We start from the raw sequence: 24,096 nt of genomic DNA on the forward strand, positions 1-24,096 counted from the left end.
AAAAAACACATCGCTAGCAAAAAAGATGGTGTGAAATGCATAAGAATCACTCACCTTTAATGATTGAAGACCTATCAGACACTATAATGTTGATTAGAAGAACGCTGAAGAGATTTCACAAGGTCCCCTTGCGTATATCCCTCAAGTGCACGGGTTTGTCGAAGTAATAATCCCGGATGAGCAGGTATCGAATCCACAGGAAGTAGGGAATTAAAACACTTAATCCACTTCTTAGCTATGTGAAAGATCAGTAGTGATAAGTGTGACAATGATTCAATTCTCAAAAGTAAAAACAACAAGTAAGAAAGCACGAGTAAAGGAGGAGGTAAGGCAATCGATAAAGATGGGGTACTCGGATAATGCTCCGCCTAGGACAATCATTTCAAGTGCAAGAACCCTCTATTATGCTTCCTAATCGATGCAATGGTGAGTCGTGGAAATCCTTAAATACATAGTCCCAAACCTATGGTCAACTATGCCTAACTCTATACATGTCCCGGAGGAGAGATTAGATAACCTCTCAACCTTGCACTCGAATAGAGTTGCAATGATCTCTAGGGATTCCAAGTGATAAATCTCTTCCTAATTATAGACCTAACCCTTTGGTCCAGGTGGAAGGTCCCTAACCACAATTAAGCCCTAGATACTAAGATCACCTCAATGCTTCACTCCGTTGCACGCGCAACTAAGCCCCAGCGGAGGGTCATCCCTTAGACCATTCACTCTATTATGGCCACAAAGAACTCGAGGAACGGAGGTAGAATCTATCATGTCAGAGGGGAAAGGGGGCGCTCCTGTACATCTCGACTCATCCTCTCAACCCTCTCCAACCTAGCTTTGTCTAACGCTCGTGGTGTGTCACTCACTCGAAAGGTTACCAACAAGAACTCTCAACCCTAGTGTCATTCTAGGGGAAATGTTCATACAAACAAGCATTCAAGATTGGAACTCACAACAAACATCAATTAATTGAAAGCATAATAAAGAGATTCAATGAAACAAATACATCCTAGGGTTCACAAATACCCAAGTACCCACTAAGGGTTTAGCTCTCCATGGAGCTAAGTACAATCAAAGAAATAGAATGTAAAAGCAATGAATCCATAGAGAAACCCCCTCGATAGTTGTACCGATGGTCTTGTGGAAAGTCCTCTACTCGTCGTCCAAGGATTCCCTCGTCCGGTATAGGATACGCCTCGACGGAAGCTCCCCTACCAACCTTCTACCTAAGGAATAACGATGTCGGAGCCATAGAACCTCTCCAAAACTTTAGCCAATATCTCTCAAAACCCTAGCCGAAACCCTCTCTCAAGTTGGGAAAAAGATGGAGAAAAGAATGCTGAAATCGGGGCTGAATCGGCTTTAAATAGGGCTGGAATCGGGCGACCACACGGGCCTGTGGATTTTACACATGCCCATGTGGAATTTCCATATGCGCGTGTATAATTTCCACACGCCCTTGTGGATTCTTTGAATTCCTGTTTTCTCGGCCGGCTGTGAACAATGCTGCTATAGTACTTTTGCTACATTGCCTGATAAGTGCTTGTGCGATACGAATGCGAAGCGTTCAATCAGTATGTTGAGCATTACTTTTCTCGTGTTTTTACACTAATATGTGTGGTTTTATGTTACTTTTATGCAGGTAGGGTTGTGAGGCCGAGTATGAAGGAAATAGGCCAATGTGGTTCATAATGCACCAATTTTGGAGGAAATCTTGCTAAGGTTCAAACGCGAAGACATAGGTCAGGTGTGAGATGCTAGAGTGTGTGCCAACCTCCTCGTATTCGAGTGGGCACATCCATTTGTAGGGGCACAAAGGCAATCACATTCGAGTATTCCGACTTATGCACATAGAACAAGAGCTCCACTAACGTGTACACCATTGAAGAAGCAAGTGATCCATGACGTGAACGTGTGCCCGTTTGCGTTACCCTGATGAAAGTATGGAATTGGGAAGCTATTCAGGTCAAATACTGTAGCAGAGCACTGTAGCAATACTGTAGCATATACTGTTGCAGCACTGCTCACAGCCGGCCGAGGAACCAGAGAAACAGAGAATCCACACGGCCGTGTGGAAATTATCCACGCCCGTGTGGAAATTCCGCACGGGTGCGTGGAGCATCAACGCCCGTGTAGTCGCCCGATTCCAGCCCTATTTAAAGCCGATTTAGCCCCGATTTTGGCATTCTTTTCTCCATCTTTTCCCCAACTTGAGAGAGGGCTTCGGCTAGGGTTTCGAGGAGTATTGGCTAAGGTTTTGGAGAGGTTCTACAGCTCCAACATCGTCATTCCTTAGGAAGAAGGTTGGTAGGGGAGCTTCCGTCGAGGCGTATCCTATACCGGAGAGGGAATCCTTGGACGACGAGTAGAGGACTTTCAACAAGACCATTGACACGACTATCGAGGAGGTTTCTTTATGGATTTATTTCTTTTACATTCTATTTTTTGATTGTATTTAGCTCCATGGAGAGCTAAACCCCTAGTGGTTACTCGGGTATTGTGAACCCTAGGATGTATTTGTTTCTTTGAACCTCTTTATTATGCTTTCAATAAATTGATATTTATTGTGAGTTCCAACCTTGAATGCTTGATTGTATGAACATTTCCCCTAGAGTGACACTAGGGTTAAGAGTTCTTGTTGGTAACCTTGTGAGTGAGTGACACACCATGAGCGTTAGACAAAGCTAGGTTGGAAAGGGTTGAGAGGGTGAGTCGAGAGGTACAGGAGCGTCCCCTTTCCCCTCCGGCATGATCGATTCTACCTCCGTTCCTCGAGTTCTTTGTGGCTATAATAGAGTGAATGGTCTAAGGGATGAACCTCCGCTGGGGCGTAGTTGCGCGTGCAACGGAGTGAAGCGTTGAGGTGATCTTAGTATCTAGGGCTCAATTGTGGTTAGGGACCTTCCACCTGGACCAAAGGGTTAGGTCTATAATAAGGAAGAGATTTATCACTTGGAATCCCTAGAGCTCATTGCAACTCTATGAGAGTGCGAGGTGTTGAGATTGTTCGATTTCTCCTCCGGGACATGTATAGAGTTAGGCATAGTTGACCTTAGATTTGGGACTATGTAATTAAGGATTTCCACGACTCACTATTGCATTGATTAGGAAGCATAAAAGAGGGTTCTTGCACTTGAAACAATTATCCTAGGTGGAGCATTATCCGGGTACCCCATCTTTATCGATTGCCTTATCCCCTTCTTTACTTTTGCTCTCTTACTTGTTGCTTTTATTGTTGAGAATTGAATCATTATCACACTTATCATCGTTGATCTTTTACATAGCTAAGAACCGAATTAAGTATTTTTATTCCCTACTCCCTGTGGATTCGATACCCGCTCACCCGGGATTATTACTTCGACAAACCCGTGCACTTGCGGGATATACGCAAGGGGACCTGGTCATTGCCTGTCCTAAAATACATCCCGAGTACATACTTTCATCGAGGTGACGCAAACGGGCACACGTTCACGTCGTGGATCGCTTTGCTTCTTTAATGACGGATAAATTGGTTGAAATCTTGTTCTATGTGCATAAGTCGGAATGCTTGAGTGTGACTGCCCTTGTGCCCCTCCAAATGGTTGTGCTAACTCAAATACGAGGAGGTTGGCACACACTTTAGCATCTCACACCCGACCCATGTCTTCGCGTTTGAACCTTAGCAAGATTTCTTCCAAAATCGGTGCATTATGATCCACATTGGCTTCTTTCCTTCATACTCGGCCTCACAACCCTACTTGCATAAAAGTAACATAAAAACACACATGTTAGTGTAAAACCCAAGAAAAGTAATGCTCAACATAAGGAAAGAATGCTTCGCATTCATATCACACAAGCACTTATCAAACTCTCCCACACTTAACCTTTTGCTTGTCCTCAAGCAAAAATTAAACATTCTGTGCATAGATCAAGGAAATATTGGAAGTGCTTGGCCTCAGGTTCACCAAAGTGTACAGAGAGAGCATTCTACAAGTAAGGGAGATTTCAACATTAAATACAAAAAAATCAAAGCTCTAGCTAAAAACTTGAATCAAAAAGGACAACAAACCCGAAATCGTGTACGTGTGTGAACTCACTCAAAACAACCCAAGGTATACTCCTCAAAGTTCTACGTACAAGGGACTTATTTATCTACAAAAGTGACAACAATTGCAAAGATGGTATTAGCTTCACACATCCTCTAAGGTAGCCCTTTCCAAAGCGGCCGCTAAGATGGCTTTCACACTTTCGAGGTGGTAGCTCTTTCTACCGGAGTGGTAGCTTTCACTCATCCTATGAGATAGCTCTTTCTCTCATTAGGGCATAGCTAGTATCTGACTTATCAGAGTAGCTTCATACTACATAGGTGGTAGCTCTTTCCACCCAAAACAAACAAGAAAACTATTTTGTTCCTTCTTTTCATCATTCTTTTTTTTTTTAGAATTTAACACAAGAAACAACTATAACTAGTACCTTTAACATCAAACATGAGTTTCCAATAGAGTTTAAAGAGTGAGCAGTGCACTGAGTGTAAATCGGTTAAAAATTCCTAGAAATTCAAGCAGGAACTAGAGCATGAAAACATTCAATGTTAAAAATTCTCCTAAACTCAAAAATACGATCATTGCAACTAAGGTGAACCGCCATTGGCTATGTGAGCATGTATAACAATCAAAACTAATATAAAAGATATGTGCACTATGAAACTCCCCCCACACTTAAGTTGTACATTGTCCCCAATGTACACATGCAAGCTCACTCATAATGTATATTAATGAAGAATATATGTGGGAGAAACAATCAAAACAATACTCCCCTAACTTCTAGTGTCGCGTTTGATGGAGCTAAGTCCTTGGGAGTAATGTTCAAACGGGTTGTGAAGCTCACACGGCCAAGTGCCGAGACAACTTGGCCGTGCCCATGACAGAGTCTCAATTCCCATGATGACAAGACCATCTGCACGCATACACAAGGGGGTTCAGTGAAGCTCAATAAAACAAAAATAACTCGAGTATATATAAAAGATAGATAATGAATACAACTCGAGATGCAAAATGAAAATAAACTCAGAAGGAGAATCTTTTCTGAGTGAACAAGTCTAAAATAAAATGCAAAATAAAGAAAATACAGGAAAATAAAGTCAAATGTCAGTGTCACGCTCTGTCGGCTTTTCTGGTACTGCTGGTGGTACGGAAACATAAGGTGGATCCACCGGTGCTGGTATCAGAGATGGGGGTGCAAGAGATGCCAAGGGGGGAGGAAGAGTCCTCCGTCGCAAGACAAATGAGGAGGCGACGTTTCGCTCTAAGATCTGCTGTAATACGTCAAAACGTGCAATGAACTCTGTGTACTGAGTGGCCTGCGTGGCTCTGATCTCGGAGACCTCTGTCCGCACCACTCCTAAAACATTCTCGAGCCTCTCAAAGCGATCATGGGCTCGAGGTGGTGTAAACAAATGTACGGGGCGTACGTTCTCCGCCTCTGGAGGTGCCTCAGTCTCCATTGGTACTGACTTAGGCTCGTTACCTGTATCCTCGAATGGTATATTCAGCACATAAACACCATTTGGATATTTACTGACCAAACACATGAGCCTCATTGTCTCTAACCCAAGTTGTGCTGGTATTATCGTCTTCCCGGCTCCGCTGATTGTGTCTCGTAAACCCATCCCCAAAATGAGTCTAGTAATGTATGGACCCGAGAAAATGACACCTAGTCTAGGATACTGTCCTTGATGCTTCAAATACTCCGCTAAAATGTGCCACAGATGGACCGGCTCGTTCCGAACCATGGAGTATAAGTACAAAAGTTCTTGCTTGTTTATGACCCCCGTGCTATCACCGCGACCATTCACTGACCTGCTTATGATGGCGTGAAGATATCTATAACTAGGTCGAGATAAACATGAGGCCTTAGACACTCCTGGTTCATATTGCCCCTTACCACATAGTATTTTATACGCCTCCTTGGGAGATAAACCCGACATGTCAATTGGAAGACTCTCATACTCCTCAGTTTCAGTATACTCCTCATCATATAGACCAAGTCTAATGGAGAACTGTGTGACGCTCATACTATGATGTTGCAGAAAAGCTCTGAACTAAATAGCGCCGACACTATCAAAATGAGCATAAGAGCGGTCGAACTGAAATGAAGCAAGCACCTCTAAAGTGAGTGAGCGGATAGCAGGGTCATGAATATTCAATAACTTGTGCCAACTACCGACCAATAATAGTTTCTCAACCTCATCAGCCATGTCATCTGCTAGTTGCACCTTCCTGAGTGACCCAACATCCGGGATTCGCATTTGACCAAACTTAAGCTTCGCTAACCGCTCAAACCGAGCTCGATGCGCAGGAAGTGTGAATTCCATGACTTCCGGCTCAGGGGCAGGACATCTAGGACGTTTAGCAACTGCCTTCTTCGATCTGGTGGCCATACCTGCATGTATTAGAAAAAGAAAATCAATAAGTTTCATTCAGACTGTAGGAAAATAATAACGCACGGCCGTGCGGAAATTCCATACGCCCGTGTACTTTCACGGGGCGTGGAAAACGCACGGCCCTTGTAGCCATTCTTCCAGCTACACCATTATCTCACTTCCAGATCTTCTCAAAAACAAATCATAACCATTTTAGTAAGAAACCGATGTGCATTATCCATTTTAATCGCAGGTAATCAGCTAGACTCAAAGGAAATTGGTGACGAGAGGAAATAAAGGCTTACCGATGAGTTGAAGCTAAACACCCCTACAATCCACACAATGCACAATCAATCGATTCAAAGACAATAATAGGAGGACAGGAGAATGTCGGAAATTGTTCTTTGGGCGGCTTAGGGTCAGCTGAGGAACAAGGTGTGACCAATGTATTGGGAGAGCAGACAGTCTTTTAATTTCTGGGGATCCACACGGGCGTGCGGGAATCACCCACCCCCGTGCGCCCTCAAACGAAGGTCTCACAGGGATAGACGCACGCCCCTGTGGCTTCGCTGGATATCCGAGAAAAATCGCTAAGTGTTCTACACGCCCGTGAGGAAATTCCGCACGGCTGTGGGCATTCACAGGCCCAGCTCATAGGGGTGATCGCACACCCTTGTGGCTTCGCGGGATGGAGGGAACTCCTCTGCAGAGTTTTTTACGGGCGTGAGGAAATTACCCACTCCCGTGCACCTGTCACAAGGTCGCCCACATGGGCGAGTTCACACCCCTGTGTGCTCTCGGGATAATCGGCCAAACTCTGCAGGAAATCACACGCCCGTGCGGAAATTACCCACGGGCATGCGATATTCGCATGGTCGTTCACAGGGGCAGCCGTACGCCCCTGTGCCTTCTCTGGATGAGCTCGTAATACAAATCCACTGGCGTGCGGAAATTCTACACGCCCGTGGGTTTTCACTGGATGCCTTAGAAAAACCTGCAGGCTCTGCAGAAAGTTTCTGAACATGTTTACACACTTAGAGCCTGCCTTAGTATGCAAGTTTTACCAGTGAAAAACATGGAATAAAGCTCAAACGACACAACTTCGTGAATTCCACATGAAAACACACAATGAATACACAAAGCCCACAAGAAAATCTCGGCAAAAGCATCTAAAAATCAAGATACCAACACTTAATAAATTATTCATGCAAACAAACTAAACTAGAAGATAAGAAACAGTAAACACTTGGGTTGCCTCCCAAGAAGCACTTGTTTAATGTCATTAAGCTTGACGTACCTTGCCTTACCTCACGGGGGTTCATGGGGGAAAAATACTTCCCTATTGTCACTACAAATCTCTCCGCCATAGTATGGTTTCAGCCTATGTCCATTCACCATGAATGTGCCCTTCTCTGGATGGTTAATCTCAATGGCTCCATGAGCTGAAACTTTGGTTATGGTATACGGGCCAGACCACCTTGATTTGAGTTTCCCCGGGAATAAACGTAGGCGAGAGTTGAATAATAACACCTGATCGCCTGCTTTGAAATCCTTCGAAGTCTTAATATGCTTGTCATGCCACTTCCGAATTCTTTCCTTATATATCCTTACATCTCATATGCCTTCATCCTCCATTCGTCTAACTCGTTGAGATGTAATATTCGTTGCTCTCCAGATTTGCGCAAGTCAAAATTCATCACTTTAATTGCCCAATATGCTTTGTGCTCTAATTCCATCGGTAAATGGCAAGATTTTCCAAATACTAAATTATAGGGAGTGGTCCCTATTGGGGTTTTGTATGCTGTTTTATGAGCCCAAAGTGTGTCATCTAACCTTTCGGACCAATCTCATTTCTTTTGTTCCACTGATTTGGTTAACATTCTCTTGAGCTCTCTGTTTGTAACCTCTACTTGCCCACTCGTTTGCGGATGGTAAGGAGTAGCAAGACGATGATGAACTCCATAACGCTTTAACACTTTCGCCAATTGTGTGTTACAAAAATGGGTTCCTCGATCGCTAATGATAATTCTTGGGGTTCCACATCGAGTAAATAACTTCTTCAAAAGCTTCACCACAGTTCTTGCATCATTAGTTGGAAGAGCCTGGGCTTCCACCCACTTGGAAACATAATCAACTGCTACCAGAATGTATTGATTGCCATTGGATTTTGGAAATGGTCCCATGAAATCAATTCCCCATACATCAAACACCTCGCAAAATTGCATAGGATTTTGAGGCATCTCGTCCCTTCGTGATAAGTTTCCAGCCCATCGTAAAACGAATTGATGAACATCTTGGAATAAGGTCAGCCAATAGAATCCAGCGGCTAAAACCTTCTTTGCAGTTCGACTTGATGCATAATGCCCCCCCACTGGGCCTGAATGACAATGCACAATGATGTTCCAACCTTCCTCCCTAGAAACACACCTTCGCACCACCTGATCTGCACAAATACGGAACAGGTAAGGATCTTCCCAGAAAAAATTCTTAAGGTCACTGAAAAATTTCTTCTTCTATTGAAAGCTTAAACCCTGCTTCAATACCCTTCCTGATAGATAATTCGCAAAATCTGTGAACCATGGAATATCTTTTGATTCTGATTTCTATACCGCATACAGATGCTATTCAAGGAAGAAATCATTAATTTTCTTGCTTGCCGGTTCTTGCCCCTCACAATCTTCTAATCTCGACAGATGATCTGCAACCACATTCTCTATCCCCTTTTTATCTTTTATTTCCATATCAAATTCTTGCAAAAATAATATCCACCGAATCAATCTCAGCTTCGCATCTGCCTTGTTTATGAGATAACGGAGTGCAGAATGATCTGTGAACACTGTGACATTAGATAGGATGAGATATAGTCTGAATTTATCAAAAGAAAACAATACTACTAATAATTCCTTTTCAATAGTGGTGTAATTCTCTTGTGCACTTGTGAGAGTCTTGCTAGCATAATAGATCGGTTGAAATTACTTATTTCTCCTCTGACCCAAGACCGCTCCCACTGCATAATCACTAGCATCACACATTACTTCGAACGGCTCATCCCACTTCGGTGTTGTCAGGATTAGTGCTTGCACTAACTTTTCTTTCAGCACATTAAATGCATTCAGACAGTTGTTTCCGAAATCAAAAGGGGTATCCTTCTCCAAGAGTTTGGTCAACGGTTGGGAGATCTTCGAAAAGTCCTTAATGAACCTTCTGTAAAAACCTGCATGACCCAAGAAACTGCAGATCCCTTTCACATTCGTAGGTGGAGGAAGCTTTTCAATTACCTCAATCTTCGCCTTATCCACCTCCATACCTGCCTGGGAAATCTTATGTCCTAGGACAATGCCTTCTTGCACCATAAAGTGATACTTCTCCCAGTTGAGGATAAGATTCGTCTATTCACATCTCACTAATACTCTTTCCAAATTATTTAAACAAGCATCGAAAGAGTCCCCGAACACTGAAAAATCATCCATGAAAACTTCCATAATATCTTCGAGAAAGTCATCAAAAATGGCCGTCATGCAACGCTAGAATGTTGCAGGGGTGTTACACAACCCGAAAGGCATTCTTCTATAAGCAAAAGTACCATAAGGGCAAGTAAATGTGTTTTTCTCCTGATCTTCTAGGGCTATTGGGATTTGAAAATATCCCGACATGCCATCAAGGAAGCAGTAGAAATGATGCCCCGCTAGTCGTTCCAACATTTGGTCAATAAATGGCAAAGGAAAATGATCTTTTTGAGTGACGTCATTCAGTCTTCTATAGTTAATGCAAACTCGCCAACCAGTAACTGTCCTAGTTGGGATTAACTCATTCTTTTCATTCTTTACTACTGTCATTCCTCCTTTTTTGGGGACAACTTGGGTCGGGCTCACCCACTTGCTGTCGGATATGGGGTAGATGATTCCTGCATCCAAAAGTTTTATTACCTCCTCTTTGACAACCTCCTTCATATTCGGGTTCAATCTTTGCAGAGGTTGGATCACAGATTTGTAGTCATCACCCATTAGGATCTTATGAGTGTAGAATGATGGGTTTATACCCTTAATGTCGGAGATCTTCCATGCAATAGCTGATTTGTGCTTTTTCAACATGCTAACAAGCTTTTCCTTCTGCTCCGCAGACAAGTTTGAAGCTACAATCACAAGGAGTTTAGAGTCCTCCATTAAGAATGCATATTCCAAATGTGCTAGAAGAGTTTTAAGCTCAAGTTTTGGTGGTTCAACAATTGATGGGCGCAAGCTGCCCTCCTTCAATCTATCAATCTCCTCGAAATCATTTGCCTCATGTTCACAGTTATTCTCCTCTTCTTCCACCTGGGTACCTATTTCTTTATAATCTGCAACGGATATCAACGTGTCCATTCCACATATTTCTACTTTTGAAATAGTAACTCCCACTGAAAAGAGTTCTTGCCTTTGGTCTTGGTAAGAAGAATCAAACTGAGCAAGGATTCTTTCTACACTTTCCTCCAACTGATCACTCATTGACACCGACGTGGATCTCTCAAACTGCTTTATCATATTATATAATTCACAGGTTTGCCCTTGAATCCTGGCGATGTACTCTTCAACTAATTCTTCTACTGGTTGTTGAGTTGTATCCTGCTCATGATAAGAATAACACGGTATGTCGTGCAATGCAACCGTTTAAACTTTCTGCTCCACATTTTCAACCATTCTCATGATAGTGTCAAATGACTCAAACATGTTAATCATTTTCTACAATAAAAAAGAAATATGGAAAAGTCAGAAAAATGATAGAATAAGAAGATATGAAATAGAATGTATGGTGAAATAGCTAAGAAAACAAAGTGCAAAGTATCTCTAAACACCTACTCCCCGGCAACGGAGCCAAAAACTTGACAAGGTCCCCTTACGTATATCCCGCAAGTGCACGGGTTTGTCGAAGTAATAATTCCATATGAGCGGGTATCGAATCCACAGGGAGTAGGGAATAAAAACACTTAATTAGCTTCTTAGCTATGTGAAAGATCAGTAGTGATAAGTGTGACAATGATTCAATTCTCAAAAGTAAAAACAATGAGTAAGAAAGCACGAGTAAAGGAGGAGGTAAGGCAATCGATAAAAATGGGGTACTCGGATAATGCTCTGCCTAGGACAATCGTTTCAAGTGCAAGAACCCTCTATTATGTTTCCTAATCGATGCAATGGTGAGTCGTGGAAATCCTTAAATACATAGTCCCAAACCTAAGGTCAACTATGCCTAACTCTATACATGTCCCGGAGGAGAGATTAGATAACCTCTCAACCTTGCACTCGAATAGAGTTGCAATGAGCTCTAGGGATTCCAAGTGATAAACCTCTTCCTAATTATAGACCTAACCCTTTGGTCCAGGTGGAAGGTCCCTAACCACAATTAAGCCCTAGATACTAAGATCACCTCAATGCTTCACTCTGTTGCACGCGCAACTAAGCCCCAGCGGAGGTTCATCCCTTAGACCATTCACTCTATTATAGCCGCAAAGAACTCGAGGAACGGAGGTAGAATCTATCACGCCGTAGGGGAAAGGGGACGCTCCTGTACCTCTCGACTCACCCTCTCAACCCTCTCCAACCTAGCTTTGTCTAACGCTCATGGTGTGTCACTCACTCACAAGGTTACCAACAAGAACTCTCAACCCTAGTGTCACTCTAGGGGAAATATTTATACAATCAAGCATTCAAGGTTGGAAATCACAATAAACATCAATTTATTGAAAGCATAATAAAGAGGTTCAAAGAAACAAATACATCCTAGGGTTCATAATACCCAAGTACCCACTAGGGGTTTAGCTCTCCATGGAGCTAAATACAATCAAAGAAATAGAATGTAAAAGCAATGAATCCATAGAGAAACCCCCTCGATAGTTGTGTCGATGGTCTTGTGGAAAGTCCTCTACTCGTCGTCCAAGGATTCCCTCGTCCGGTATAGGATACGCCTCGACGGAAGCTCCCCTACCAACCTTCTTCCTAAGGAATAACGATGTCAGAACCGTAGAACCTCTCCAAAACCTTAGCCAATACCTCTCAAAACCATTGCCGAAACCGTCTCTCAAGTTGGGAAAAAGATGGAGAAAAGAATGCTGAAATCAGGGCTGAATCGGCTTTAAATAGGGCTGGAATCGGGCGACCACATGGGCCTGTGGATTTTACACATGCCCATGTGGAATTTCCACACGGGCGTGTATAATTTCCACACGCCCATGTGGATTCTCTGAATTCCTGTTTTCTCGGCCAGCTGTGAACAGTGCTGCTACAGCACTTTTGCTACAGTGCCTGACCTAAAATACTTCCCGAGTCCATACTTTCATCGAGGTGACGCAAACGGGCAAACGTTCACGTCGTGGATCGCTTTGCTTCTTTAATGACAGACAAGTTGGTGGAAATCTTGTTCTATGTGCATAAGTCGGAATGCTTGAGTGTGACTGCCCTTGTGCCCCTCCAAATGGTTGTGCTAACTCAAATACGAGGAGGTTGGCACACACTTTATCATCTCACACCCGACCTATGTCTTCGCGTTTGAACCTTAGCAAGATTTCCTCCAAAATTGGTGCATTATGATCCACATTGGCTTCTTTCCTTCATACTCGGCCTTACAACCCTACCTGCATAAAAGTAATATAAAAACACACATATTAGTGTAAAAACCCGAGAAACGTAATGCTCAACATAAGGAAAGAATGCTTCGCATTCATATCACACAAGCACTAATCAATGTATCTTAAAACCCCTCCAAACAAACAGACCCTAAGAGCTTCATCAATGTGTTTGAAAGCAAGACACGATGTGATCTACTGCATGGTTGTGTGCCCAACTTGCTGGACTCGATGAAGAAAAAAGAATTCGGGAATACTTTGGCGAAAGTACCGTAGCATTTTGCTGTAGCAAATCACTGTAAAAATTACCGTTCACATCGCGTAGGAAAAACGCATCCTGGAAATCCGCACGGCCGTGTAGATACCCGATTTTAGCCCTATAAATACCACTTTGAGAGTTTAATTTGGGGATCTTCATCCTATCTTTTGCCTATCTTCTGGGGAGAGTGCGGCTAGGGTTTGAAGAAGTTTTTGCTGGGATTTAGGAGCGGTTCTATGGCATTCAACATCGATTTCCTTTGGAGGAGAGCTATTTGGGGAGCTTTTGTCGGCATTGTTTTCATGAGGTGTACCCTAAGCTTGACGAAAGAGTCTTTGGAGAAGATGAGGCAGCTCTTGAAGACCATCGACATGGATGACAAGGGGATTATCTCTATGGATTGGTTACACTTATCTTTGATTTTATCCTTGATTTTGTATTGCTCCAAGGAGAGCTAAACCCCTAGTGGGTGCTTGGACTTGTAAACTGACAAGATCCCTTGCTTATATCCCGCAAGTGCACGGGTTTGTCGAAGTAATAATCCCGGGTGAGCGGGGTCGAATACACAGGGAGTAGGGAGTAAAGACACTTAATTCGATTCTTAGCTATGTGAAGTATCAACAATGATAAGTGTGGTAATGATTCAATTCTCGAAATTAAAAAGCAACAAGTAAGAGAGCAAAAAGTAAGGAGGAGGCAAGGCAATCGATAAAGATGGGGTACTCGGATGATGCTTCACCTAGGATAATCGCTTCAAGTGCAAGAACTCTCATTATGCTTCCTAATCAATGCAAAGGTGAGTCGTGGAAATCCTTACATACATAGTCGCAAATCTAAGGTCAACTATGCCTAACGCTATACATGTCCTGGAGGAGAAATCGAACAATCTCAACACCTCGCACTCGCATAGAGTTGCAATGAGCTCTAGGGATTCCAAGTGATAAATCTCTTCCTAGATTTAGACCTAACCCTTTGATCCAGGCGGAGGTTCATCCCTTAGACCATTCACTCTATTATGGCCACAAAGAACTCGAGGAAAGGAGGTAGAATCTATCACGTCGGAGGGGAAAGGGGAGTGTACCTTTCGACTCACCCTCTCAACCCTCTCCAACCTAGCTTTGTCTAACGCTCGAGGTGTGTCACTCACTCACAAGGTTACCAACAAGAACTCTCAACCCTAGTGTCACTCTAGAGAAAAATTTCATACAATCAAGCATTCAAGGTTGGAACTCACAATAAGCATCAATTTATTGAAAGCATAATAAATAAGTTCAATGAAACGAATACATCCTAAGGTTCACAATCACCCAAGTACCCACTAGGGGTTTAGTTCTCCATGGAGCTAAGTATAATCAAAGAAATCGAATGTAAAAGCAATGAATCCATAAAGAAACCCCCTCGATGGTCGTGTCGATGGTCTTGTGGAAAGTCCTCTATTCGTCGTCCAAGGATTCCTTCGTCCGGTATAGGATACGCCTCGATTGAAACTCGCACACAAACCTTCTTCCTAATGGAATCACGATGTCGGAGCAGTAGAACCTCTCCAAAACCTTGGCCAATACCCCTCGAAACCCTAGCCGAAGCCCTCTCGCAAGTTGGGGAAAAGATAGAGAAAAGAATACCAAAATCGGGGCTGAATCGGTTTTAAATAGGGCTAGAATCGGGCGACAACACGGGCGTGGACGGTACACGCGCCCGTGTGGAATTTCCACACGGCCGTGGATAATTTCCACACGCCCGTGTGGATTCTCTGTTTCTGCGATTTCCACACGCCCGTGTGGATAATTTTTCATGATGATTTGCTACGATGAACTTTTATTCTGATGCTCGCGAAATACTCCCGAATTCCATACTTTCATCGGGGAGTACGCATAGCGGGCACACGTTCACGTTGTGGATCACTTGCTTCTTCAATGGTGTACTGCGTTGGTGGAGCTCTTGTTCTATGTGCATAAGTCGGAATCCTCGAATGTGACTGCCTTTGTGCCCCTCCAAATGGATGTGCCCACTCGAATACGAGGAGGTTGGCACACACTCTAGCATCTCACACTTGACCTATGTCTTCGCGTTGGAACCTTAGCAAGATTTCCTCCAAAATTGGTGCATTATGATCCACATTGGCCTATTTCCTTCATACTCGGCCTCACAACCCTACCTGCATAAAAATAACATAAAAACACACATATTAGTGTAAAAACCGGAGGAAAGTAATGCTCAACATAAGGAAATAATGCTTCGCATTCATATCATACAAGCACTTATCATAAACCCTAGGATGATTTTGTTTCATTGACTTCTATTATGTTTCCTTTAATTGATGTTTTAATTGAGTTTCAATCTTGTGTGTTTATTGATTTGATTTTCCCTTAAAGTGATACTAGGGTTGAGAATCTATCTAGGTAATCCTTGTGAATGAGTGACACTTCATTAGGGTTAGACTTAGAAAGGTTGAAGAGGGTTGAGAGGGTGAGTCAAGAGATAGCAGAACGTCCCCTTTCCCCTCCGACGTGATTTATCCTACCTCTATTTTCCAAGAGTTCTTTGCGATCATGATAGAGTGAAGTGTTAAGAGATGAACTCCGCCGAGGCTTAGTTGCACAAGCAACAGAGTAAAGTGTTAAGTAATCTTTAGTGCTGGAGCATAATTTTGATTACGGATATTTTGCCTAGACCAAAGGGTTAGATATAGGTTAAGAAATAGGGTTCATCACTTGGAATAGGCTTCAAGCAGTCCTACACAGTGTGAAATGTTGAGAGTTTTCCTTTCTGTCGGGGCATAGTGAAGAGGGCTAGTCACGGTTGACCTTAGATTTTGGACTGTGTGTCTTTGTATTTCCATGACTCATTGTACTTTAATTAGGAGGCATAATATTAGTCCTGCACTTGAAACAATAGTCCTAGGGTAAGCATTATCCGGGTACCCCATTTTATTACTAATTACCTCTCTTTAATCCTTATGCTTTCTCTATTCTCTTTTATTTTTTTTCTTTGCATTAATATCTTGAATCGAATCACAAATTGGTTTTCACTATAGCTAAATAGTAATACTACTTGTTTTTGAGCATCTATTCCTTGTGGATTCGACTACTTACTCACCGGGGTATTTTATTACTTTGACGACCCGTACACTTGCGGCCAAGGATGTGCCAAGTTTTTGGTACCGTTGCTAGGGAATATGCATTTTAGAAGCATTTGCACTTTGCTATTTTAGCTATTCATCACTTATTCTATTTCACACTTTCTTATTCTTCCATTGTTCTGATTTACTTTTCTTTCTTTGATTGCAGCTCCAGGTCATGACCCAAGGTAACCCTTCGACATTAGTTGAAGGTGATCTGGAAATTGGAAGAAGAACTCATAGACTAGGAATGGAACCTGTGCAAGAACAGTTATATCAAGCTAAGATAGAAGTTGAAGGGTCTGATAATATGGTTGAACAACATGAACAATAGAGGACACTCTCAGATTATGCAAGACCTGTAGTTCTTGGCATACAATCTAGTATTGTGAGGCCACCAATCACGGCTCAGAGTTTTGAGCTCAAGCTAGGCTTCAACCAAATGTTACTGCAGTCAGCACAATTCAATGGTTTCGCCAATGAGGATCCAAACAACCACATCAAAAATTTCTTGGAAGTGTGCGACATGCTCAAGATCAATGGGGTCAAGGATGATGCCATCAAGTTGAGGGCCTTCCCATTTTCCTTGAAGAGGAGAGCAAAACAATGGTTGTATTCATTGCCTCAAGCATCGATCACTACTTGGGAGGAGATGGTAGAAGCGTTCCTAGGCCGAGATTCCCCCCCCCCAGAAAATATATGAAGCTCAAGAATGAAATATCCGCTTTTGCGCAAGTGGAATTGAAGTCTCTTTTTGAGACATGGGACAGGTTCAAGGATCTCTTGTGAAAATATCCTCAGCATGGGTTCCCCGAGTGGATGATTATCCATACTTTCTATAATGGTTTGAACCCAAGAACGAAGCAATTACTTGATCCTTCATCGATGTAGTGACATCATTGGCAGCCCAAGTTGAGTCCTTAAGCAAGAAGTTAGACACTCTAACTTCTCCTAGATTGGCAACACTGATGAGTTACACTGGGTGTGGGGAAAGACATGCTTTATCTGATTACCCGATTGCTATTGGTGGTACAACTTTAGTGGAACAAGTGGATTTTATAGGAAAAGCAATGAGAGGTCAAGGAAATCCATATAGCAACACCTACAATAGGTGGTGGAGGAACCACTAAAATCTTTCTTGGAGTAATCAGGGGCAACAAAAGATTACGACAACACTAAGTTTCCAACAACAACAAGCCCCGAATATGGAGAATAGAGTTTCAAGGTTGGAAAACTAGATGACTGATTTAGAGAAGGCTTTGACCAAGTTCATTCAATCTTCAAACACAAGATTTCAGTCAGTTGAAGCCACACTTAGCAATCACACCTCATCTTTGTATAACTTAGAGAACCAAGTCGGTCAAATTACGAAATCACTTTTAGAAAAACCTCAAGGGAGTTTGCCTAGCAACACAGAGACAAACCCAAGAGAACATGTGAAGGCGATCACTTTGAGAAATGGTTGTGAAGTTGAGAGTAGGCTCCCTACAAGAAAGACAATGGTTGAGTCACCCAAAGAAGTGGAGGTTGAGGAGAGGGCTAAAGAGAATGAGGTGGTACCCCCATCATACAAACCAAGAATTCCTTACCCTTCAAGGCTAAAAAATGACCAAATTGTTGAGCAATACATGAACTTTTTGGGTCTATTTAAGTAGTTTCACATCAACATCCCATTTGTGGAGGCGTTGTCTCAAATACCTCGCTATGCAAAGTTCCTTAAAGACCTCTTGACTAACAAGAGGAAGTTGGAGGAGTGTGCATCTATGATTTTAGATGCTACATGTTTAGCAGTGTAGCAAAAGAATTTGCCGAACAAGAAGAAAGACCCTGGTAGCTTCATCATTCCGTGCAACATTAGCAATTTTGGTGAAAAGAAGGCATTGGCGGATTCAGGAACTAGCATCAATGTCATGCCTTATACATTTTTTCAAAAGCTAGGTTTGGGGGAGCCTAGGCCCACTCGGATGACACTTCAATTGGCCGATCGATCAGTGCGACATCCGAGGGGCATCCTTGAGGATGTACTTGTGAAAGTTGATAAGTACATCTTTCCTGAGGACTTTGTGGTGTTAGATGTTGATGAGGATGTCGAGGTTCCACTGATACTTGGGAGGCCATTCTTTTGCACTTCTAAAGCTCTCACTGACATGAACGGTGGAAAATGGCACTAAGAGTTAGAGAGGACAAGCTAACATATCACCTTGCCAAATCCATGAGACATTCTCTTGATTTTGAATGATACTTTGTATTTCCTTGACACCATAGATGAGTTAATTACTAATCATGTGTAGGAAATGTTGTGTCAGGACCCATTGGAGGGGTGGCTATACCAAGAAGCAAGAATGAAGAAATTTCATCTCTTGGTTTGGTGGACAAGGTGCAACCTACTCCGGGATTAATGAAGAGGATGATCCAAAAGCTCAAAAAGACAAGGAGATAAGCATTCATGAAGTAAGGGTGACACATCCTTGTGTGGTAACAAATTCGATCACTCCCCCTCTAACTTGCAAAAATTGTGCTCATCATGCTTTCAAGTTGTAGGTAAGAGGGCAAATTTTCTTTATGAACCCCCGTGAGGTAATTGCAGGTACGTCAAGCTTAATGACCTTAAACAAGCACTTCTTCGGAGGTAACTCAAGTCTTTATTATTTTTCTAGGTCTTAGTTTAGTTCTTGCATGAATAAGAGCTTTAGTGTTGAAATTTTGATCTTAATATGCTATTGTTGTGTTTTTCTTGTGGATCGTAGGTGTTTTATTGTGTTTCATTGTGATTGCCAAAGTTTTAGGTCATTTGAGCAAGTTTTCATGTGTCTCTGATAAGATTTTCATTGTATATGCAGTCTCTATAGAATGTATTGGTGTACAGACATATTGTGCAGAGTTTGTAGATTTTTCTAAGCAATCCAGTGAAGACACACGGCCATGTGAAATTTCCACAAGGGTGTGTGTTTCCATTCAGAGCTCTTCTTCTCCGTCCCGAGAAGACACAAGGACATATGAGTGCACCTGTGAGTGACCTTGTGAAGGGCACATACCCATGTGGAATTTCTACAGGGGCATGTAAATCTCTGCATAGAAAATTTTTCTATCCCGAGAAGACACAGGGGTGTGTGTCTACCCCTATGAGCCCCCCTGTGAATCCACATGCTCGTGTAGAATTTCCACAGGGGCGTGTGGAACATTTAGAAAAATTTCCGAGATAGCAAAAAAGCCACAGGAGCGTGTGGATGCCCCTGTGGGTCAGGCATACGAGTGTGGGTAATTTCCACACGCCCGTGTGGATGCGTTCAGAGGCCAAAGTGGGCATCCCGAGAGCAGATAGGGGCATGTGGTCGCCCTTTTGAAGCTCCCCTGTGGAGGCACACAGGAGTGGGTAATTTTCACACGCCTCCACACTCAACAAACATTTCCTTTCATCTTCCTTAGCTTCTCTCTTTCTATTTAAGGGGTTTTTGCATTGTTTTCCAGCCGCATTCAAAGTTTTTGATTCTCATTTTATCGGTAAGCCTCTTTTCCCCTTTTCCTTTGCCAATCATCTTTTTTGGGTATAGTTTGATCAATGTAGCATGGGTTTCATGTTTTAAATGCTTGTGAATGATTGCACGATGCTTGTGAGTGAGTGTAGAACATATTAGTAAGCTTTGGATATGATTTGTATATGTTTCGATGAATTTGGCTTTACTGTTGCCATACCTCAAAGATCCACACGGGCATGTAGAATTTCCACACGACCATGTGGATTTCTGCAGAATTGGTTTTAAGGTTTAATTTATCTATTTCTTTTCAATTCTTGTAGGAATGGCTCCCAGATCAAAGAAAGTAGCCAGCAAACATCCTCGTCAACCCTCTCTTGAATAGCTTGAGTTCACTATACCCAAACATCAAGCGTGTTTCGAGCATTTGTTGAAGATGAAGTTTGGACAGTCGTGCTTCCCTGACTTAAGTGTGTTGAGGAAGATCCAGTCGGGCAACGAGATGGCACAGCAGGTGGATAAGCTCCTTTCTATGGGTAGCTGGCATCGGTTACTGTCCATTAGAGAGCCAGTTATCCGTATATTGACGATAGGGGTACTTACATAATTCAAGTTTGACCAATCGTACTCCAGCTTCGTAAGCATCGATGCCATTTAGTTCCATGCCTCTGGACAGTACCATAGTATGAGTATGACACAGATTTCTATCCGACTGGGGTTGTATGACAAGGCCTATAGTGACATTGAGGAGTATGAGCAATTACCAACCAACTATCGTGGCAGTTTGACTCCTCAGTGAGCATACAGGTTGCTGTGTGGCCAAGGTCGGTACGAGCCTAGGATCTCCAAGGCCACATGTCTTTCTTAGCCTACTTACTGATATAGCCACTCTGTTCTTAGTCTATCAGTGAACGGTCGTAGTGGCACCGCATGAGTTCTTAGTCGACAGGAGCTGTTATACTTATATTCCATGGTATAGAGCGAGCCACTCCATCTGGGACACATTATGGCCGAGTATCTGCGTTATCAAGGCCAGTATGCCAGGGTTGGAGGGATATTCTCAGGCCCCTACATTATTAGACTGATCATGGGGATAGGTCTACTGGAGGTGATTAGAGGAACCGAGAAGACGATTGTTATATCGTTTCTCGATTAGAGGAGCCGAGAGACTATGAGACTTATGGGTATGGTGCGCAGATATGGGCCGAGCACATTCGTGATGATTGTGCCACCACCTAAGATGCCCGAGGGTGAGGGTGATGAGGTTGAGGGTTCTCAGCCTATTCCTCAGTCACAGTAGGAGCAAATGGAGACCGAGGCACCCCCTGCAGTACAGGAACCACCTCTAGTGCATATATTTTCTCCATCTCGAGCCTATGATTGCTTTGAGAGGCCCGAGAGTGCTATAGGGGTACTACAAACCGATTTAGCTGAGGTTCGCATGACACAAGTTGCGAACCATGCTAAGGTGATGGCGCGTCTCAATACACTTCAGTAGCTGCTTGAGTGAGACATGACCTCGCCATTTGTTATGAGACCACGAGCGTTATAACCATCTCCAAAGCAAAGACCAGAGATCACGCCGTAGAGTAGCAAAAGCAGACCTAGAGACTAGATGACACCGATGCTTGAGGCGTCTTTACTTTTCTATTTCTTTATGCTTTTGCTATTTTATTTCTACATTTTATTTTGGACTTGTATTACTCAGAAAGGAATTTTTTTCTAAGTTTATCTTATTAGTTTTTAGTTGTATCAAGTTGTATTTCATTTTCATATCTTTATAGACTTGATTTTATTGTGTTTTGTTAAGCTTTACTAAACCCCCTTGTGTATACTTACAGTTGGTCTTGTGAGTCTTGGAATTGAGGAATAGTCACTAGCATGGTCATGTGATTTTCCATATGGCCATGTGTGCTCCACAACCCGTTGGAACTCAACTCTCAATGAATATAGCTCCATCAAACACAACATTAGGAGTTTAGGGGAGTATTGTTTCAATTGCCCATCTTCACACACATGTTTTGATTGTTATATTTCTTTATTGTGCTTGCATGCGTACATTGAGGGCAATGTACATCTTAAGTGTTTGGGGAGTTCACATTACACATGCTTTATACATATGCGTTATATTTTCATGCTCATTTAGACAATGGTGGTTCACCCTGGTTGCAACGGTTGTATTCTTAAGTTTAGGAGAATTTTGAACATTAAATATCATCATTCTCTAGTTTTACTTGAATTTTAAGGAATTTTTGCCCGATGATCTCTTGTTGCACCACTTATTCATTAAACCTTGTGGAAACTCAAGTTCAACACTTAAGGGACTATTTTAGTGTTGTTTTGGTTTAAATTTCTGGAAAAAAATGGAAAAAAATATGTGTTTATTTTTTTTGTGGATTGGGGATGGAAAGAGCTACCACCTATGAAATATGAAGCTACTCTCATAAGTCAGATATTGGTTATGCCCTAATGAGAGAAAGAGCTATCTCGTAGGATGAGTGTAAGCTACTACCCTAGGTAGAAAGAGCTACCACCTCGAAAGTGTGAAAGCCACCTTGGCGGACGCTTACGAAAGGGCTACCTGTGACGATGTGTGAAGCTACTACCCTCTCTTTTTGTATATAGTTAAGTCCTTTTAATAAGAAATTTGAGGAGTACATGTTGGGTTGACTTGAGTGAGTTCACACACACTTACACAATATTGGGTTTGTTTTTCTTTTCGATTCAATTTTTTAGCTAGAGAAATGATTTTTCTTATTTGATGTTTGAATTCCCCTTACTTCTAGAATGCCTCTTTTGCACACTTTTGGTGAACCTAAGGCCGAGCACTTTCAATTGTTCCTCTTAAATGCTTTAATGTTTTATTTTTACTTGAGGACAAGCAAAAGTTTAAGTGTGGGGGAGTTTGATAAGTGCTTGTGTATAAGTATTACTAAGTATACTTTTCTTACATTGAGCATCACTTTTATTAGATTTATGGCACATTCGTGTGTATTTGTGTTTTTTTGTGCATTTAGGGTTGTAGAGACAAGTTTGGAAGAAAGAAACCAAAAATAGATCATGGAAGCAATTGTTGAGGAAACACTTGGACCGAACAAGGATTAAGGCACAAGTTGTGCTCATAGACATGTAGGTGTATGCCAACCTACAAAATGTTCAAGTGAATACACAAAGTGGAGAGACAAAAAAGCAGTCAAACTCGCTTGTTCCAACTTGTGCAACATTTTCAAGAGCTTCATCAATGTGTTTGAAAGGAAGACGCGACGTTGTGTGCCCAACTTGGAGGCCTCGATGAAGAAAATGAATTAGGGAGTACTTTGGTGAAAGTACTATAGTAGTTACTATTTATATTGCGCAGGAAAAACACAGCCTGGAAATCCACACGCCAGTGTGGAATTTCCACAGGGGCATCTGGATGCCCGATTTCAGCCTTATAAATAATGCTTTGAGAGTTTGATTTGGGATCTTCTTCCTATCTTTTGCCTATCTTTTGGGGAGAGCGCGGGTAGGGTTTGGAGAGGTTTTCGCTAGGATTTAGGAGCAGTTCTATGGTATTCGACATCAATTTCCTTTGGAGGAGAGCTATTGGTGGAGCTTTCGTTGGCATTGATTCGGCGAAATGTGCCCTAGTGGGTGCTTGGACTTACTTTTGTTAACGCTTTGAGAAAACAAGGCGGCTCTTGAAAACCATCGACACGGACGACAAGGGGTTTATCTATATGGATTGCTTACACTTACTTTTGATTTCATCTTCGACTTTGTATTGCTCCATAGAGAGTTAAACTCCTAGTGGGTGCTTGGACTTGTAAACCCTAGATGATTTTGTTTTATTGACTTCTATTATGCTTCTTTAATTGATGCTTTAATTGAGTTTTAATCTTTTGTATTTATCAATTTGATTTTCCCTTAGAGTAACACTAGGGTTGAGAATCTATCTAGGTAACCCATTGAAGGGGTGACAACTTCACTTGGGTTTGACTTAGCAAGTTGAAGTGGGTTGAGAGGGTGAGTAGAGTGACACGTCCGAATATGTGTGTATACCGCAAGTGCACAGGTGTCGAAGTAATAAAATAGCTAGTGAGTTGGGTAGTTAAATCAACAGAGAACATGACTACTAGTACTGACTTCTTCTCTACTTTCTAGCCTAATGATAATGGGATAGTGTAGTAATCTAATGTGCGAAGAAATGAATACTGGAGATAAATATACAAGGGTAAAATGGATGGAGAATCTCAATCAATAAAGATGAGG

The 24,096-nt window shown here is 42.3% G+C and overlaps 1 non-coding gene across 1 annotated transcript; it reads right to left on the minus strand.

Annotated features, from left to right (window-relative positions):
* Nucleotides 1-17,074: 17,074 nt before the first annotated feature.
* Nucleotides 17,075-17,181, minus strand: LOC120256553. Its single transcript, XR_005535349.1, has one exon. It is a non-coding gene; the product is annotated as a small nucleolar RNA R71 (small nucleolar RNA).
* Nucleotides 17,182-24,096: the final 6,915 nt, after the last annotated feature.

The sequence above is a fragment of the Dioscorea cayenensis genome, unplaced genomic scaffold (genome assembly GCF_009730915.1).
Source record: "Dioscorea cayenensis subsp. rotundata cultivar TDr96_F1 unplaced genomic scaffold, TDr96_F1_v2_PseudoChromosome.rev07_lg8_w22 25.fasta BLBR01001501.1, whole genome shotgun sequence".
Classification (NCBI taxonomy): Eukaryota; Viridiplantae; Streptophyta; class Magnoliopsida; order Dioscoreales; family Dioscoreaceae; genus Dioscorea; species Dioscorea cayenensis.